Below are 10,135 nucleotides of genomic sequence, written 5' to 3' on the forward strand. Positions count from 1 at the left end.
CAGAACAGTTTTTTTCCCTGTTGAAGTTTTGATCAATGAATACAATCCCAATCCCAAACAGCACGATAAAACAAAACGAAAGAAGTCTGAAAGTCTGGAGGTACTGCTAGTTATCTGTTTCCCGGCTGAAGTTTTTGGGTTAGGATAAAGGAGTGCTGTGTCCTTGTAGAATATGGATGATAAATTGTTCTTACTGTGGTTATGAATCTTTCAAGGTAGATGGAATGTGAGAAGAAAGGCATTGGAGAAGAAGCATTAATGACCCCCAGATCAATGCATAAATAAATAATGATCATTCAGCTGAAATGCATCGATTATCCTCTAATGGGTGATATGAGGTTATTTATCACTCTTCTAAACTTAAAGAACAGCATCCTGACACCTTTTAAAAACAACGGAAGTAAATGAAGTGCAGTTTAAGACAACAAAGTCATATTGTGATTGTACTTACTCTCTGAAACCACTTCGATATGGAGAACTTTCGAACTCAACAGTCTTTTGCAGACTGAACCGGCAGCCCAGCAACAGGGTGAACATCCGTATGGACCCTCGGTGCAGGCAACGGGTCACGACCGCTTTACACACGGCCCCGCACACACCTGAACCCTACCCCTCGCGCTGGGCATCTGGGCTCAGAGCCACTGAACCAGCCTGACCTCCACTCCACACTCTTACTCCTCTGAGACTCCACAAACAACACAGGAGACACACACCGGCACTTCACCGTCTGCAGCCGGCCAGGGGAAATATGGACAGAGATGAATCTATAGACACTCAATTTATAGATGATATATGGGCTGAATTTGTATGCATGATGGTAAGAAACTCTAACTAGCTATTTGTTTTATTAGAGATGTTGCTGTGATCTTGTTATTTTTGAATTTGTAAATAAACCAGATCATTACAGTATGTTTGAAAATGCAGCCCATCTTTCTACTTCAAAATTGTAATGTTTCATTTAATGTCACTTGCTGTTTCTTTGTCATCGTTTGTGAAATATTTTCTACACCAGAATGTTTCAGTGTATTTATGAGATTTATTAGCGCACATGAATATCACAACAACATTGTAATTTCACGGAAAAATCATTTCAGGTATTCCTGTAAAAATACATTTCTAAACAGTTTTAAAAGAAAATTATTTATTTGAATTAAAACATTTTATACTGTATATATATATATATATATATATATATATATATATATATATAATTTTTATTTTTTAACTATCATATGAAATTTTAATTTTTTAGAGTTTTTTTTATATATACACAATTTTTGTTTTACTTTATCGTACTACATTTTTTTTTTTTTTTTTTACAAATTTATGGTGCTTGATTAAAACAAAATGCCGAAATTGTTTGCCTTGAAGACAGAAAAGTTCATCTCAGTTTTGTTGATTAGACAATTTTACTGGAAAACAAGACTAAATGATTAATTCTTTTTTTTTCCTGCGCACCAGTGATAGTCTGAACATTTTATTTTATCAAATTAATTTGCATTTACATTTAATCATTTAGCAGATTAGACGTACAAATGAGGTTAATAGAAGAAATCAAAACAACATAAGAGCAACAATATGTGTTGTGACAAGTCACAATTCATAATAAGTCTCAATATTATCTTTTTCAGTCATATTAACAAATATACTCATTGTGATGATTTACTCGCGTGTGCATGCATGCATTTTTCTTTTTTTCTTTTTGATGAAGGATATCATAAAGCTTGCCAGAAAATACTCATGAACAGCTTGCATGACAAGATTAAATTTCCCATTATTCTCTCTTCATTTTTTTATTAATTGTTTTATTAAAAAAGCTTTTTGTCTTTGTTGAGACTTAAGGTTAAAAATGTATTTTACGGCAATCGAGAGGAACATGGTTTTGTAATTGTGACTTTCAAACATGTAGGGAAGAACTTCCCAAAAGGACCTGAAGGCATATCATTTTCCATCAAGTCAGAACACTAAAAATCAGCCTGTATTTTGGTCAATATCCCCATCTTGTGGACATGAACCCGTCTGTGGCCAAGGTGCCTCAAAGGCAGAGGAAGGGCTCAAAGAAATCAGAATACCTGAGATCTACAGAAGAGAAGTCTTAATGCCATACCATACAACGACACTCTAAAAAGATGTGTGCTTTCAACACAAATTTCCAACATGAAAATGCGAGGTACATAAAAAAAAAAGGATTTATGGAGTGACCTACACAAAACCCAGACACGGACACTTTTGGGAAGAACTGGAATCTTAGTTATGCTCTCATGTCTTAATCGGAGCAAAATCCCTGCATCCATGCTTCTGTCATCATTTCCTCACGTTTCAAACCTGTGGAGCACAAGAAAACATTTCAGAGAATGTTTCTGCTTTTCTATCAATACAAGTCAATGGGCTTAAAAGCGTTTAAACTCCAAAAAGGACATAAAGGTAAGGTGAAATGAATCCATCTGAGTGAGACAAGTCATCAGAAGTGGTATTAAATTATTATTTTTTTAATATTAATATTCAAATATTTACATATTTATATTAAAATCCAAGTATTATATTGAAAGATTTTTTAAATGCATATTATTATTTTTTTTAAATATATAAATAGTTTTACTATTAATATTTATATATTTAGAAGATTTTCTACATCAAAAATAACAGCACCTCAAACACTGGATCATGCAGGTCATGTCAGGATTTTTTGTGAATTAATTTAAAAGTGAATTCTTCAAATTATCTTCTTTCGTGTTTTGCAGAAGAAATAAACTCGATATGATGGTTAATAAATTATGACATTTCTTATTTTTGGGTTAATTGTATCCCTTTAAGACCAATTTTTTTTTTTTTTTTATTAAATTCTTTAAACGCACACACACAGTGCCTATGTGATTTGGGGTATCTGCATTATTTTGGCAACATGCTGTATATGAAGAATTTATATTTATGTACTAGATATCACATTCACAAAATGTGTGATTGTCCAGCACAAAAAAAAAAAAGAAAGAAAAGAAAAAGTGATTGCCCAAAGACAGGACAGAGTAACTGAAAAAAGAAACGTGGTAAACAAGACACTCTCATGAGTGAAGTCATTTGTCCACATCTTCACCTGCTCAGGGTCAGACAGGAAATGAGACGACTTTATCATTGTTGTCACTTTGTCTTTGGTTGGTTAGGCAGCTTCCTCTCATGGATTGGCTTCGCGGATGATGGCGCGGGTGAGCCCCGCCGAGAGATCCCCCACCTCTCTCGAAGAGCCCCACTTTTTAATATGCAACATCTGTGCCGGGGAGAGCGCTCCAAACTGGCTGCTCCTTGGAGGATGACAGCGGAGTCTGCTCAGAACTTGGGCAGGGGGCGTTTGTAACTGCGAGGTTATACACAGATGTTAGCGATGTTCACAATGTCACTTTGTCCTTTGTTACAATGGCCCGGGGAGAACTATTTTGGGGCAAGTACTTCTTTACTTCTTATATCCACCGAGTTTCCTCTGTCCATCTAACAATCCTGCTCTTGGATCATTCGGGTCAGTGGACACCCGATCGACCCGGTGCTATAGCGGTGATCTGACATGCAGCGAGAGCTCAGAGCTCATATGGAGGGCCCGCGTTCTCCACCGGAATTTGAGCGAGGAGGTTTGTGCACCTGCTGCTCCTCTGGGATCTCTGGATCTTAGAAGAGGAGGCCTGGGGACTTGTTAGGCATCACAGGGATGCTGGAGATTTAGGGGAAAGTGTCTGTGTGTGACTGCCTGTGTGTCTTGTTGAGCAGACCATCTCTCTGTAGACACCGGAGGATTCGCAGAAGAACAAAAACACTGCGAGAATGATGACGGAGCCCTGAATAAAGACACATGGAAAGAGCGCGGTGACAGCTGAGAAACACAGACTGTGTGCTGTATGTACCCTCTGTATAAACAAGTATCTGTGTGCTAGGCTATTTTTGTTCTTCTCCAGAATCGTCCGCAATTAATTCAACTCGAGCCGCTCTAGGGACAGTTCTCCCGAAAATGAAAATACTGTCATTATTCACTTGAATGTTGTCGCACCCACCCCCCACCCCCCTACCCTGTAAAACAAAAAGGAGAAATTTGTAAGAATGTTCACGCAGCTCCTTTCCAAGACTACGTACGTAAATGCGCACTATATTACAGTTGTCCCGCAAACCAAAATACATTTCCGAAAATGTATCTTCTCCTCTAGCCTGGTAATACCAGACTCTGCTACTTCACTTTGCTTCGTAGACAGAGTCTGGAATGGCACAATAGAGAAGTGTTTTCTCTCTCTCGCTAGGGGGCGCTTGTCTGAAGTTTAAAATCATTGGTTACCCGTAAGCCAATCAGATACGTTTAGTTATGACGTATGTTATGCGCCTGTACAGCCGCATCGAAGCACAGACATCATGCATCGAACTCAAATCTATGATTGAACTTCCACTGTAAACCTGTTGTAAACACATGATGATGCGAGCGAAATACCGGAGTGAACATGGCTGTAAACGACTTTTGCAGTTTGAAAAAGAGTTGAATGTTCTCCATAGAGGGAATTGCATCCCGTGTCTCGTTTCCCATTTCCGCGGTCGTTTCGGTTTTCGATTTCTCTAACCTACAATGTAAAACTCGGCGCTTAGCATCTACGTCACGGCTCTCAGACCGCCCTCTGTTCATTGATTTGCCCGGCTGTTTCCAGACCGGTGGCAAACAGAAAGCTCTGACGCTGTATCAAGGGGCAAGGAACTCGACCGGAAGTTGAAGTCGGGTGGGGGCTGCCATCTTTTAGCAGAACTTCACTTGCGTTAGCATTCCCATTGACTCCCATTCATTTTGGCGTCACTTTGACAGCGAATAATTTTACATCTGAGGCGTTTAAAGACTCTGTTTGTCCATTATTTATTTCTAAAGATACAAAACAATGTATAAAGGGCTCCATTACCTTCTATGTTACATTATGGCCCCGTAGAAACAGTTTTTGTAAAAAATAGGCTAACGATTGCGTCATAACCACTCGGCTCTCTGTCGCATTACCGTACAGACAGGAGGAGAAGCTCGCAGGCAATTAACTTAATATGGCGTACTGTCGTTACATTTTAAAATACTATACAAAATAATTAATCAGAATACTTACTCCTGCTCACTCACGACAAAGAACTCCCCGCTCAAGCTCGCCGTCTCTGCAAGATTAATGATGGCAGTTTGCACGCACAGCTACTAGAAGATTTACATCTGTCAGACAGGTTGCTGACGTCGTCAAGCTTCGTTTGAGTCTGCGCGTCAGAAACGGAAGTGCTAAAAAACGCTAAAAATGGGCTTCATTCGTCTCAATTGAGTTCCAATGGGGTCGCTGTGTCCATTTCTTTAACTGTCTATGCGCTGTATCAGACTGAGTACAGAAGCGAAATGAAATTGAGCGGAAGTAGGAAGTCTGACGTAGTCAGGCTACTTCTCCTCCACCAAAGCTCTGAAATTTCACTTGATCCAACATATTGTTGCCACAACAGATTTAATATTAAACTTGGCCTTGCACTGAAAGCATTGAACTGTGACGGACCAATCAGCTGTAAGCTTTAAAACTGAAAATATAATCTTACCTGAAACTTCAACAGGATTCTTACTGCCACTTGTTTAATTCTAGTGGTTTGAATGAGATAATATGTAATCTAATAAAACAGCAAGGTCAAGCATAAACACTTTATCGAATAAGGCACGAGGTTAAATCACAACAATTGATACCAGCTGAGAACAGTCTAATTCGACTCCATTTTATTAACATTCTTCTTCTTTAAAGAACCAAACTAATTCAGCTGTGATCTGACGGGGTCTGTAAGTGGCATCATGCTGCCAATTTTCAAACTAGACACTGAGGAGAGACAGAGAGCGAGAGAAATTAGAAAAATGAGTATCCGGCGATGGTGAGCTTGCATGCTTACGAAGGCATTCATATTTAATGCTCATCATCAGGGCCTGCGTTTGAGCATGGGAAGATGCGGTTGCTATTTTTTCCACACACCCCTTGAGCCAACTCCTTGTGACAGCCCTCCGCTCCATCCCAGCAAATTATCCGCATGAGTTCCCGCGAACAAAAACAGCGCGGTGTGAGCGAAGCGAGGCCCGGCCGCCGCCGCCGTCCTGCGACCGGGGAGGGGACGGTCGGCCACGTCGCTTCGGATCAGCCGTCTCTCCACACTTCGCATCTTCTCAGTTAAAGGATGAATGTAGAGGAGGGGGAAGTCGAGCGAAGATCCCAGCTGCCATCGCTGGAGAGGACGGGAATAATGCAGCCATATGTGGAGAATAGCATGGGATACGATGCCTGTGAAACGCTGAGGTGGCTTTTCTGAGGCCTTTGATGCTTGTGGAGATGCGAGTTGACTGCAGGCCACCAGAGAAGACTCGTTGTCTTGACATACTGTGTTTCGCTCAGATTTAACTTCTCTTTGATGCAATAAACCACAGCATGGTTGTAAAACTAGAGACATGCAACATGAACACCACACGATTTGATATAAAAATGACATTATAGCTGGATATTAAATCAACATCTAAGCATCTTTAGATCACTGAAATCAAAGGCATAGTCTTTTATCTCCTTATGATAATGTTTTTAATTTATGCAGTTGGCTTGGCAAGGCTAAAGCACTAAACTTATTCTTTTTTAAAGTTTTGTTTTTCTAAATTCTTTGAACAAGGTAAAATAAAGAGGAAACTTAAAAAAGGTAATATGCTACATCTTATTAAATCTGTATATTAATCCACTATAAAAGTGTTCTTAAGCCATTCTAACGCACTCATAATATTATAAACAGAATTATCCATTCATCTTATAATTCTATTTCTGCTCTCATGAATATTTGAAACCAGTTAAAACACAAAAAGATTTAAGTTAATCAACACTTTGATATCTTATTCCCAGCCAAAGTAGACTTTTCAACTTTCCAGTTTTTATGTTAATACAAATCAAAAATGCAAATGACATTTTTAGAGGATTATTTTTTCTTATTCCAAAAATATATAATATCTATTAAATCAAATATATATTAATATTCTATTTAATAGTTTGTTACTCTATAATTCTATAAATTTTATTATATTTTTTATTATACTAAGCAAGCATGAATATCTAAGTATTATGTATTTTATTATATTTCTAGGTACAATATTTATATGTAAAATATGTTTTTTAATGACAGATTTTCATTCTATTTGAAGATTCCGAAATCATATATTTGCAACAATTCTTAATTTCTATAATTATTTTGACACTAGCAGCAAATGAAATTCCTTTCAGAAAAAAAAACTTTTGAATTCTAAAAAAGTCAGACCTTGTGTTTTAGTCTATAAAAATATAAAACATGTATTATAATGCATTAGGAATACATTTAGGCTCCTTAGAAAGTCTTACCCCGAAAAAAATATGAAAATAATATTGTCCTCATGTTTACACAATCACTTATCTCTCGAAAAAGCCATTCATTTTTAGTTATTTACATTGTTATTTAGTTATTTACATGAACAATAATGTAGCTTTAAAAATCAGACTGCAGTCAGTGTATTTGAATGAATTAAGAGATCTCTACAGAATGATTCCAGAGGAACATCTTCACATCTTAGCGGCGCTGCAATGAAGTGAGAGTTTAAGTGGAGCGCAACAGCACCCTCTCCTGGCCAGCGCTGGTATGACACCCTCACGATGAAGAGTTTGGGTTTGACCACTGGTCCACTGAGACCTGATTAGTAAATCATCTCTTCTCTGGCCTCCTTCTCAAGGATATGAGTTGACACCGAAGGAGACTTGAAAAATCGACTGTCGTAAAAATAAACTTGTCTTCGAAGATGCATGCTCACTGAGCCCCAAATTGGCCCAAATTTAAAGCTATATACATAGTCACCCCTTCAATTACACTGACTCGCGAAGTACATAGAGGACAGAGAACTTTACAGGACTTTTCAAAGAGAATAGTCTTTTGATTTATGCATGACAACAAACCCAGTTTTAATTGACTCTGAAATACGATAAATCAAAGTTGTGCATCAGAGTGTTCAATTAAAAGCAGCGTGCACCAATTATGAATGAATAATGAGTTTCTGCACACACGATTTTTGAAGAACCTGCGGATGACAGATTTGGTTTTAAACTAGTTCACTGGCATTCCAGATCTTTAAGGAAATAAAACAGCACAAGAAAATAATTTGAAACACATTATTTCATACACTTTTATAAAGAATCTGCCTGTTTGGTTTGTACAGAGCTGCATGTTTTTGCACAAAATTAGTTGTAGGGATTTGTTAGGAACCTAAAAACATAATTCCTTTGTGAAAGCTTTGGAATGTATTGCTGTCACTCTGATTTCTGAACAAACAGCACGAGCTGGATGTGTCTCCTAATTGCTGTAATGGAAGATTCTTGTTGAGGATTTATGAAAAGCGCATACGCATTACCTGCAAGCATGTTTGTGTTTTCGTTGCAGCTTTTTTGCTCAAAAACCACATTCAACAGCACAGCGTGCCATCCATATTCATGCGATATTTGCTGGGAGGCATTTTTGTGTCTCCTAAAAATAGCACGTGGAAGAAAAAAAGAGACTCACAAAGATACAATGCTGCATTTGTACGAGCTTTCCGGAAGGAAGCCGGTAAACAAATGTCTCCTCATTGAACCTTCCGCTCCATCTGCAGTGTAAACAAGAGTAAATTATTTGCAAGGTCACTTTAAGGTAAAGTTAAGGGTGTCGATACACGGGAAGTGATGAAATAATGCTGCGCTTTGAGCCTCAGAGGTCTTATTTCCATATAACAACACGCCATCTTATAAACTCACAACTCGTGTCACGCTGTTGAGTGTGTTTAGTGTGTTTTTGTGACAAATGTATGGATTTCGGTGTTGGCTTGTGAATATGTCCCTCTGATTTTTATGATTTAGATGGAAGGTTCAGGCTTTTATGGTAAATGTCGCAGGTGTTTGCTCAGATAGAGAGAACCCACAGTTGTGAACGGTGTTTTAAAGGAACAGTTCACCCACCTCGTCCTCAGGCCGTCCGAGATGTAGATGAGTTTGTTTCTTCATCAGAACAGATTGGGAGAAATCTTACATCACTTGCTCACCAGTGGCAGCTCATTAGGGGCAGTCACGACGTAATGATTGGAGAATCACATCACATCCCCAGTGGATCCTCTACAGTGAATGGGTGCCGTCAGAATGGGAGTCCAAACAGCTGATAAAAAACATCACGATAACCCACACCACTCCAGTCCATCGATTAATGTGAAACGAAAAGATGTAATACATAAACTGATCATGGCGTTTTTAACTTTAAACGACGGCACCCATTCACTCTAGAGGATCCACACATTTTTTTTCTTACAGTGATAGGCTAGTCATTGTTGTTTTATGTGGACATAACCAGCAGAAACAATCTTTAAAATATCTTGTATCCACATTTTAATGAGCAATAAAAAATTGGGGGTAATAGCCTAAGCTTTACCTGAAGTAAATAAGTGAATGATTTGAATCATCTTTTAATCTGAGCTCTAAACAGCAGGTTATGATGGCCACCAGTAGAGGACAGCACTCGCTCATACTTTAGTGGTCAACACCTTGTCATTATAAATTAATTCTGTCTGTTGTGAGCAAAACATCTATTTTATTCTCTATTAACTGAGAAAACCAAAACCTCTGCACCAGCATTTAACTAGACCTACAAATACAAAAAAACTTATATATATATATATATATATATATCACAGATAATCACATAATGAACCTATATTTGCTAGAAGACATTGATAAATGTCCCTGTTCTCCTCTGAAATATATTTTGTTGGCTTTTCTTGCCTCTCGTTTAGCTTTGTGCTTCTGTTGTAGAGCTCTGTTCATTTGTTATGCATGCTTTTGGTTTCAGGCAAAGCTCCAAGGTTAAATTAGTTGCATCACTTTTTTGATTCGTATCACGCCGCTGCATCCGTTTTAGCCGCCGTGTTTCCGAACACTGGCAATACTGGTTACTTTTAACATTTAAAAGGTTAAAAGTTGCGTCCGGTTGGAAAGGCTTATTTCTGGGAAGCTGGAAATAGCCGCCGTGCCTGAGGCGGTGCTCCCAAACGTGTGTCGACACACACATGCATTCAGAAAACCATGACAGACCTGCAACTGGGAATGGG

At 38.3% G+C, this 10,135-nt stretch overlaps 1 long non-coding RNA gene across 1 annotated transcript; it reads right to left on the reverse strand.

Annotated features, from left to right (window-relative positions):
* Nucleotides 1-1,524: 1,524 nt before the first annotated feature.
* Nucleotides 1,525-9,034, reverse strand: LOC113066461 (uncharacterized). Its single transcript, XR_003279171.1, has 4 exons — nt 8,997-9,034; nt 8,566-8,647; nt 2,207-2,325; nt 1,525-2,079 (listed from the first exon to the last, which is right to left on the reverse strand). It is a non-coding gene; the product is annotated as an uncharacterized LOC113066461 (long non-coding RNA).
* Nucleotides 9,035-10,135: the final 1,101 nt, after the last annotated feature.

Source organism: Carassius auratus, chromosome 50 (assembly GCF_003368295.1).
Source record: "Carassius auratus strain Wakin chromosome 50, ASM336829v1, whole genome shotgun sequence".
Lineage (NCBI taxonomy): Eukaryota > Metazoa > Chordata > Actinopteri > Cypriniformes > Cyprinidae > Carassius > Carassius auratus.